Genomic DNA, 11,434 nt, shown 5'->3' with positions numbered 1-11,434 from the left:
TTACTAAAAACATGCAACTACAATTGTTAAACAAAAATCAATTACAATTAGTACAGGTGCTGAGTGGGTTTCGTATGCATTTACAGGTTCCACCGAACAAAGAGTATATTTCGATGTATTTTGACCCGCTGCAGCTGAATCCGATTTTTCAACTTGCTCATCGCTCAGAGGGGGGATTTGTGATATTGTTTATGCGGCCATAGCTCCTAAACTACTGAAACTTGTATTCAACATTTTTGTACCATTTTATTCTACATAAAAAAGAAATAAGTCTATTTTTTATTCGTCTTGATACGACCAATAGAACCGAAGATATGGTTAAAATTGTAAACAAAAATGATATCGCAAAAGGTCGGCGCAGAGTTCTTGATTTGAAACGGTCGTAGATTGGCCAATTAATAATATTTTTTTACTTAGAAGTACTCATTTTAAAGATAATGAGTCTATATTTTAATGTTATGCACATAAAAATACGTTTTATGCAATAGCAACGAAGCTACACGATTGTAAATAATAAGTTTTATCATTTGCCGCCCGCTATTAGTTTATTAGTCAAAAGGGAGCCCTGAGCGGAAGAAAGCCCTCATAATTATATAAGAGAATGAAAATCGATTCTAGTTTAAGAATTTTTTATTTTTTCAAATATCTCTCTATTAGTTATTGCAACGAACTTGAGTTATTTCAACCGAACGCGATTATTTCAGTTTTTGCCGATTTCTACCTGAAAGAACTGATTTTGCATTATATTTTCAAAGATACAGCTTTTCAAAGTTTTGTCTATTTTTTCAAGTTATACGATTTTACGCATAATTTAATCATACGTTATACGTTAGTTCACGTTCAGTTGCAATAACTCAAGTTTTATTAGAGATATTTGAAAAAATAAAAAAGTTTCTTAAAGTAGAATAAGTTTGCAATTTTCTAATATATAATTATGTGGGGTTTTCTTTCGCTTAGGATTAATATTATTTATATATTATATATTAATTTACAATCGTACTAGCTTCGTTGCTATTGCATAAAACGTATTTTTATTAAAATATTGACTCATACCTATAAAATGAGTACCTTAAAGTACAAAAATATTATTAATTGGCCAATATACGGACGTTACAAACCAAGCACTGTGCGCCGAGCTTGTGTAATATCATTTTTGTTTACAATTTTAACCAAATCTCCGGTTCTATTGGTCAGATCAAGACGAATAAAAAAAAATTTTTTTGTTTCTTCATATACAATGGTAAAAAAATGTTTATTAAAGTTTCGATGGTTTAGGGGCCATGGCCGTATAAACAATTAATTTGTTTATAACAAATTTCCGATTTCGGATTCAGCGGGTCAAAATACGCCGAAAAACACTCTGTAAATGCATACAAAATCCACTCAGCGCGTACACTAAATATATTTAATTAATGGTAATTAAAATAAAAAACATTCATAAAAATTAAGTTTTATAAAAAAAAAAACAGATACCTGCAGATTCAAACGCCGGGATCTCTTACTATTTACTTAGAAACTGACTATTTATTGATACTCCAGGGAATGAAGGTTTTGACCTCCGAAATCCAAGTAACTGAATCGATTTTGATGAAATTTTGGGAATATGCTCTATTTACCACCCTATTCAAAATCTATATCACGCCGAAGGGCGCTTCCTTCCTGGGGGTGGTTGCACCCCTTCTCGGGGATGAAAATAGTTTTGGTCAAAATAACCCCTGGAATCGATAGAGTGACCAATTTTGATCAAAAAATGTCTAATACGCTTATTTGTTAACCAAATACTTTTTGAGCTATTTGCAATAGAAAGCGCGCAGATTTGACATAAAAAAAGCATGTTTTCAGTTGGTTTTTCGTGAATTACTCAAAAACTAGGCGTTTTTTCAGCATAGTTGTGAGGAATAAAATTGTAGCCAATAAAAAAACAAAGAGAATGATTGCTTAATCGATTTATCAATACAACGATCAGTAAGTAATACCGTATCAAAAAATCTTGTTTTTTATTCGTTATTTTTTTGTCTTGTTTGACGTTTAAAAACGGGGAAAAATGAAATTTTAAAGCTTTATAAGCCGAATCTTTTTTGTAGTGCATAAAAATACCTTCAAAATGAGCTGTGTTAAAAGTCAATCGGACAAAAATTGAGTGAGTTACAGTTGAAAGAACGTGGGCTATTCAAATTTTTAAAAGAAAAATCTCACACAGGATGCGTACCATTTCCACTTAAATTGTAATAAATCAAGTTTCTTGCACAGTTCACTTCATTTGAGTCTCGTATATGTGATCAAGAAGTAGCACTGGGTTTGAAGGCACGATCAACTTTTTTAAAATTTTCGAATATTAAAAAAAATTTTTTTTTTTTTCGAAATAACTAAAAAACTACTGCAGTTACGAAAAACATACTCGGTAACAAAAATGTAGGCCTGTTTTTAACAAACATTTGCATTTTTTGTTTGTTTTTCTAAGATGAAATTTAACGGAGATATTAACTTCTAAGTCAGCATACCCGCGTGAACACCTCATGTTTTGAGCCATTTGACCCATCACCTTTTCAAAACTAAGGATTGTAAAAAGATGAAACTTTCAGGTGTTATAGTCCTTAAAATTACCTTCCAAATGCTTTTTAAAAAATCAAAATCGATGAAAAATTACAAAAGTTATCGCAAAAAAACAAAAAAAAAATTTTCAGCTTTTTGGAGCAAAGTAAATTTATAGCACTTATATGATGACAAAACGATACTATGTGTTTTTGTACCATCTAGATACATGAATATCACTAGTATGACAGAATACATGAGCTAAGGAATCCATTTAAGTGAGAGGTATTATACATATGCGTGCAACAAAACTCCCACTCTCTGCATGCACACAATAGAAGATCTGTCGTATCGTATCTATGTAGAGGCAATTACATGCTAAACACATATATATAATACCTCTCACTTAGATGCATTGCTTAACGCATGTAGTGTATTCATTAATCTAGAATTGGTACAAGACAACATAGTATAATACCCATATAACACGCAGCACATGGGCACAGACTCACACACACACACACACACATATATTTTTGCAATTTTGTAATTGGGCTCAATCCTCTTCAAAGGCAGCCTCTCCCAAAGTGTACTTTTTGCCCTTAGAGGGAAAAACTACCCCTTATAAAAAAAGTGTAAAAAATAAATAAAAAGTGGTTTAAATTGCTTTGCTGGATTAGGTAATAATAAATCTTTGATTTTTAAATAGATATGCAATTAAAATTTCATATAAAAGTGTGTATCTTATTCCTTCGTAAGTTACACAATTTTATGTGAAATTTCAATTGCATCTCTATTTAAAAATCAAAGATTTATTATTACCTAATCCAGCAAAGCAATTTAAACCACTTTTTATTTATTTTTTATACATTTTTTTATAAGGGGTAGTTTTCCTCTCTAAGGGCAAAAAGTACACTTTGGGAGAGGCAGACTTTGAAGAGAATTGTAAGTAGAGCCTATAATTACATTACATTTAATAATGTTTCAAAGTATTTTTAACATAATTTATTATACTCAATCCTGCAAAGCACTTTGAAACACTTTTGAATTGTTTTTATTTCATTTTTCTAATAAGGGGTAGTTTTCTCCCTTCATTGAAAAAATAAAACATCGGCATAGGGTAGACTTTGAAGAGAGTGGTTTGTAGAGCTTAATTACAAAATTTCAAAAAATTCCAGTTTTAAGCATTGAATCTTGTGAAAATGTTGAAAAATAGTTTTTTTCATCGTAATTTATGGTAATTATTAGGGATTGAAACATTCTGAAAATTATACTTATAATGATAAATCATAGCACAACTCATATTCAACATAATTTATCATTCCCCACTTTTACAAAGCCCTTAAAACACTTTTTATTAATTTTTATTGCATTTTTGCACTAAGGGGTAGTTTTCACCTCCTTAGGATAAAAAGCGCCCTACGAAATGATATGGATTTTGAATAGGATGGTAAGTAGAGCATATTTCTAAAATTTCAACAAAATCGATTCAGTTACTTGGATTTCGGAGGTTGTACCCTATTTTCAGCTTCGTTCCACGGAGTATGACTATTGTTTAATCGTCTTATGTATATGGTAAAGGTGGTAATATAGCTCAATGTGATCAATTATAGGTACTCACGAGATACCTTACGAACATAATATCAAGAGTTTTCGTTAGAGATACAGCACTAGTCTAGTAAACACTTTTCGAAAAGGTTTTTCTAATTTCAAATTATATAATAATCAAATTATTCCCTTTTGGAATTAGTATCACAAATAGTTTTGTGTATAGAGTCTCATAAAATTAAATATAATCCCACCAAAAACATAAATGTGTAAAAAGGCGTAGATGTCACAGAATTCCAATAAACTCAATTACGTCAGCCCAAAAAAGTTGTGAAATCCCGTAGAGAAAAAAATTCTTCGAAAAAAATTTATAAAAATGACATAAATTTATTGAGTAACTTTTCCGTAAAGACGCATTAAAGTATTACATTAGCAACTTTTCGGTGACGTCATACCTACACGCACCTGTATAGGAGAACAAAAGAAAATCGTTAACCCCCTACTACCTCCCTCCTCCCCTCTAATGTTATGACGTTATAATTTTTTCACAACTTTTTTTAAACAACAAAATTTAAATTTAAATAATCGAAAGTATTCTTCAGATAAAAGTCAAGCACCTACTTAACAAAGGCCTAATTTTTTTTTACTAAAGTACGAAAATTATTGGTTTAAATTTCTTGTGTAGGTTTCTCCTTAGTACGTATTTATTTTATATTTTACTTCGCAAGTTTTTATTTTTGGATTCGTTTTTCTATTCCGAAAACTTGCGAAGTAAAATATAAAATAAATACGTACTAAGGAGAAACCTACACAAGAAATTTAAACCAATAATTTTCGTACTTTAGTAAAAAAAAATTAGGCCTTTGTTAAGTAGGTGCTTGACTTTTATCTGAAGAATACTTTCGATTATTTAAATTTAAATTTTGATGTTTAAAAAAAGTTGTGAAAAAATTATAACGTCATAACATTAGAGGGGAGGAGGGAGGTAGTAGGGGGTTAACGATTTTCTTTTGTTCTCCTATACAGGTGCGTGTAGGTATGAAGTCACCGAAAAGTTGCTAATGTAATACTTTAATGCGTCTTTACGGAAAAGTTACTCAATAAATTTATGTCATTTTTATAAATTTTTTTCGAAGAATTTTTTTCTCTACGGGATTTCACAACTTTTTTAGGCTGACGTAATTGAGTTTATTGGAATTCTCTGACAAAATACAAAATTTCAACTCAATCGGTTGAAGATATCTGCTTTAAAATTGAGTAATAAGATTCCCCCCCCCCCATTTAACAAAATATGGCGGAAGCGACGAGGAAATTCGATCAAGTCAACCATAAAAATTCAATGTCATTCAAAGTCAGCGTGCTTACAAAATTTCAACGTAATCGATTGAGGGTGTCGGCTTCAAAATTGGGTTGCAAGATTATTTATTGTTGAACATAACAATACCATTGTTTTTAAGAAAATAAAATTCGTTGTCGTAGCAACAATTAGTAGTGAACACTACAAGACATATAAGCAAAATGGTTTAAAACTTCTTGTGAAATTATATTTATACTTTTTTTAAATTTAAGGACAAAAATAGTTGGATTTTGCATTAACGAAAAAAACAGGACTGGTTATTTACTTTCTCGAGGGAAAATGATTGTTTTTTCGAAAAAATGTTTCAAACAAAAGTTGTTTATTTTTTTACATTTAAACTTTTGTTCTATCTCTTACCATTTTTTCGAAAATTGCAATTTAATTTTTTACTTTATTTGCTCTTCACGGGAAAACAATTACCTTTACAACAAAATTTTTCATACAGAATTGTTAAATTTTATGCAAGGAACATTTTTTGCATTTAAACTTTTGTTCTATCTCTTACAGTTTTTGCTATAAATGTAAGAGATAGAACAAACTATATATATGTTTTCTACATGGTACTTTGAATATGATATGGTCTTATTCTTTCGATATATTTTATTTAAATTTTATAATATTTTAAGTTGGAAATATTGAAATACACAATTAATTTTTGATTATTTATTTAATATTTATTCAAATTTAATCAATATTTAATAAAAATTATATAAATAACAAATTTTTAAGCGTATTTAAGTTTTCCCATACAAATTGTATAGGAAAAAAAACTAGCCTTCTGATTGGTTCATATTTTACCATGTATTTTTAAATGGGCTAAAAATGCACTTTTAATTAGCGAAATTTCCCATTTCCCGTTAAAAATTTTGATATTTGGAAGTTTTTCTGGGGTATGATTTTTCTCTAATTTATTATAATGAAAACCGCATCTTTATACCATTTCTCAGTTTTGCTGTGAATTTATATCAGTCAGCAACAAAATTTCGGGGCGTGGCCGTTTTTTGACGCGTTATTGCTCGGAAACGATGAGAGCCGTGAACGTGAGATTTGATTGACGACGTCCCAGGGTATATATCTACTTAAGTTGAAAAGCGCAACATTATAGCTCAAGTAGTTTCTGAGATATAAGGGTGTGAAAAAGGGCTATTTTATGTCCTGTATATATAGTCACAACAAAAACATTCACATTTCACATATACATCATCATACATCATCATACATTACCCTTTCAATTTTCCATTTTACTTATCTACGCTTACGCACTGTTGTGCTATATGATATCATGGTAATAAAGAAAAAATTAATGCATCTTTGAAATTTTCCACAGTTGTTAATTAGGTTGTAGTAACTTCGTAAAAACAGTCATCAGTTTTTTAAAAATTACAAAAATCATGCATGCATCAAATAAAAAAAAGTTTAATTAAAAGTTCTAGCTAAAGTATTTGTGTAATTTTTATGCTCATTCAATCAAATGAAAAATTATTCATCTTGTAAAACGGTTAGAGATAGAAAAAAAGTTGTAAAAGTTATTTCTTATAAAAAATTTAACAACTTTTATTTGAATCATTATTCATTCTTTCGTAAACATTACTATTTACCCGTGAGGGTGCAACTTTTGGAAAAAATTGGGTGTCCCTTTTCTCCAAACCTATAAAAAAAAAGTGTGTTGATTTTTTTCAGGTTAATTTCAAATAGTGGTTTTGTGAAACATTCTAGAAAAACAAGGAAAAATTCTAGAAAATACTTGCGTAAATTTCGAAATTTTCAAGTTTAAATATTTAGTTCAATTATTCTATGAGTCGTGTGTAAAGTTGAGTTATCTTACGAGCTAGGAAATTAATACGTTTGCAATCGCTTGCGTTAAAATTTCGGCTCGTGTTTTGAAGTTAAACTATGAATGAAATGAATATATTTGCCTTCGTTCAAAAATGCTTATTGACTCGTATATTGAATACTACAGCTGTACATATTTTAATGCAATATAAACGCCGATTCATGCCGACATATAATAATATCATACAACTTGTCAGATAAGCTTAGCTTTGCATACTAGTTCCAAAAACTGCTAAAATAGGGTCGGTTCATTAAAATATTAATTGGTGGCAGTATTTATACGCACGTATTATGTTTTTATTACTTTTTAATTGGAAGTAAATGTAATCGGATTACATTAAAATTTGACTAAGAAACATAATGTGTAATTTAAAATTGTCTCTCATCACCCATGCATATATATAACACATTGTATTAAAAGGCCATGTGACTTCTCACATTTCAAAATCATTAAATTTTGTAATTTAAGAATTTTCTAAAAGTTTAATAATTGAAAATACTAAAAAGCCGAACTGCGCAGTAAATTTGAATGATAACATGCAGTCGAAGTCTTCACTCTTCAGAACATCAGTCGAATCACGTCTCTCGAATTTATGAATATGGATGTATTCGACTATATGTTTAGTTCAAATTATCGATGTTACAGTCAAAGTCCATAATCAGTCAGAATTGATTCTGACAAAAAAAAACGATATGCAAAAAAAGAAAAGAAACTATGTGAAAAACAAGTGAAAAAAACAAACAATTGACTGAGTTAATTGTTACAATACCATGTATAGACTGTGTTGATTACATTGTCACATTACACATACATACATATCCATATACTTAGCTGATATTCCCATTATTACATACTATACAATTTACGTCTAATTTGCACCCTCACGGGTAAACAGTGATGTTTACGAAAAAATGTTTCAAACAAAATTTGATTATTTTCTTATAAGAAACATTTTTTACATGTTGTATCTCTAACGGTTTGGAAAATGTTGCCCCTTTACGAACTCGGCCTCACTTTTTATGTCCTGAGCACGCTGTTAAAATTTCAGCTTGATATCATTTTTCGTTTTTAAGTTATCGTGTTGACAGACAGATAGACGGACAGACAACCGAAAAAATGGACTAGGTGATTAGGTGATTTTATGAACACCAATACCAAAATTTTGTTCGTAGTATCAATATTTTTAAGCGTTACAAACTTCAGTCGAAATCGATTTTGACTGAAAGTACTTGTTCAAGACAGAAGAGGCTAATAATACCGGCAATTTATAACGAAAATAAAGAGAAATATGCTCACAAACCGAAGATACGCGATATATGGAATGAACATACCCCATTCAGTAGAAACGATCACTTTTAATCTTTCATCACATATCGATGGCAAACTCACGATAATAAGCTTTAGTCCTAAATTTGAAAAATTGGTTTATAAGTTACATTAATTTCTGATTTACAATTGACTGAGTTAATTGTTGGAATACCATGTAAAGAAAGTGTTGAATATCAGTGCTTCCATCATTTTTTATAAAATTAGAGGAGTTTAAAAAACCAACATTTTGGTTTTTGAAAAAATCGTTCACGGGTTTTTCGTTCCTTGACATAAGAATTTCCAAAAACACAAATTCTAAGAAATTAGAATTTGACATACACAGGAAACCTACACAGACTGAAAGGTACATTCCAGCAGATTCAAACAGCCCACCACAGCACAAACTAGCCATTTTTAACTTCCTAGTGAACCGATTAATAAAAATACCATTATCCACCAGAAACTATTTCAAAGAATTAAAACACATCCACCAAGTTGCAATATATAACGGATTTGATCCAAAAATAATCAAGAATATGATCTGCAAAACAAAATTCAGAACACAAAGAAACAATGCAACAACATTGGAACCAGGACAGAATAGCATTGATAAGAAGAAATGGTGCAAACTTACATATTTTCAACCATGCGTCAACAAATTAACAAAAGAACTTGGAGAACATAACCTTAAAATAGCTCCCATTTCATAATATCAGTAGAACAAAATTAAAACAATTACTTGGAAATCCCAAAGATAAAATCAACATGGAACAACAATCGGCAATATATTACATTGGATGTCAAAATTGTTCGAAGAAATATGTAGGCCAAAGTAGAAGACAAACTATCACAAGATTCAAAGAACATATGGGTCATTTGAAATATGGAAGAATTGAAAAATCATGTGTAGCCGCTCACGTTATCGAAAACGACTACAAAATTGACAAATCAAAGTTAAAACTCCTGAAATCAGTACCCAATCCTTGTGAATTAGACGCTTATGAGAGCATCTAAATTCAAAAGCTGGGTAATGAAACAATGAACTTCGACAAAGGACCTATTCCTATTTCGGATTTAATAAAAATTGCAAAATCGAGGTTGAACTCTAAAATTGTTAATACGTTGTAAAAATAACTAATTATTTATTTTCATGATTTATTTATGGTTTGTAATTTAAGTTTGATTTGTAATTTATTTTTTTAAACGTCAAAAAATACTCGAATAGGCTTGCGCACAAGTATCATGCACTTTTGGTCCAGCATTAGTCAGCTGATGGAAGCTGATTGGCTGGCGCCAATGATATACAATTAGACAGATATGAGATACTGTGAACAGTATAAATTGTAAGAACACGAAAGTAACAGTGTGAAGTCCGCCACCAAATTAGCAAAGAGTAACATTCATAATAAGAGTAATCACGGCTAGCTAATTCTTATTGATGATGACTACTTGGAAGTCGAAATACGTATTTATAAAATACAAAAAACTGATCTAGGAAATCGGGGCAAAAATCGAAATTTATTTCGAAATATCCTAGAGTTCTCATTTATTATCTTCGCTAATATTTATAAAATAATTAATGATTAATAAAATTTTTCCTCCTTAGATTTTATCAATTTTTAATATGTATACAAAATGTTGACCAATTTGACAGCAGTGACGGCGCTGAGTGCCTACAAAAAGATTCTTAAACTAGAACAAATTTGCATTTTTCTCATATATAAATATGGGGGATTTTCTTTCGCTAAGGGCTCGCTATCGACTTATCAACAAATAATAGGCCGGAAAAATGATGAAACTTAATACTTACAATCGTGCTAGTTTCGTTGGTGTTTCATAAAACGTATTATTATGTGCATAACATTAAAATGTAGACTCATAACTTTAAAATGAGTACCTTAAAGTACAAAAATATTTTTAATTGGCCAATCTACGGCCGTTTGAAACCAAGCGCTTAGCGCCGATCTTAAGCATTATCATTTTTGTTTACAATCTTAATCATATCTCCGGTTCTATTGGTCGTATCAAGACGAATAAAAAAATGGAAATATTTGCTTTTACATGTTTGAATAAAATTATATCTGTATACTAAATTTTCAATAACTTAGGAGCTATGGCCGTACAAACAAATTATTTGTTTATAACAAATTTCCCAATTTCCCCCACTTTGAGCTATGATCAAGCTTAAAATTTAGATTCAGCGGGTCAAAATACGTCGATACAAAAAACAATACATTCCTTGTTCGGTAGGACCTGAAAAAGTATAAAAAACATACTCAGCGCCTACACTATAAATAAATAAGCAATATGGCGCTGACTGGGTACCGTGCAAGAGAGTGAGACATTGTCCACATCCTACTCCTACCTACAAAAGAGCATACCTTGTCTAGTTCTACCAAGTCATATACAATAGGTACAGTAAATGTAAAATGTAACATACTATGTTCCTATGTATAATTAATTTTTATAAATATATTTTTCTTTTGCACAGTATATTACAGCTATATACTGAAAATGAAGATATAAAATTTGAAATATTTTTAAAGATTTCTCAAGGAAACACAGAATAATAGATTTTAAAATCAAATATCTTACAAAGAATATTAAATACAGAACTATTAAATAGAGTTGCGTTAAAAAAGCTACAAAATGTTCTTAATCAAATTTTAAGAAATAAAATTGGTATCTAATTTGTGTTCATATTAAAGACATTAAAGAAGACATTTATTTACAAACTCAAAAATTATATGAAATTAGTGTTAAGCAACATAAAATTTTGAAAGATGTAGGTACTCTAAACAGGGACAATGCACCGTTCAAAATCAAATACAAATTACCCCACTCACTTTTGTGGG

The 11,434-nt window shown here is 30.0% G+C and overlaps 1 long non-coding RNA gene across 1 annotated transcript; it reads left to right on the top strand.

Annotated features, from left to right (window-relative positions):
* Positions 1-437: 437 nt before the first annotated feature.
* LOC123300099 lies at positions 438-10,626 on the top strand. Its single transcript, XR_006535374.1, has 3 exons — positions 438-455; positions 834-838; positions 10,474-10,626. It is a non-coding gene; the product is annotated as an uncharacterized LOC123300099 (long non-coding RNA).
* The last annotated feature ends 808 nt before the right edge of the window (positions 10,627-11,434 follow it).

The sequence above is a fragment of the Chrysoperla carnea genome, chromosome 5 (assembly GCF_905475395.1).
Source record: "Chrysoperla carnea chromosome 5, inChrCarn1.1, whole genome shotgun sequence".
Taxonomy (NCBI): domain Eukaryota; kingdom Metazoa; phylum Arthropoda; class Insecta; order Neuroptera; family Chrysopidae; genus Chrysoperla; species Chrysoperla carnea.
Note: the sequence above shows the minus strand (reverse complement) of the source record. Positions and strands in the feature narration are given on the sequence as shown.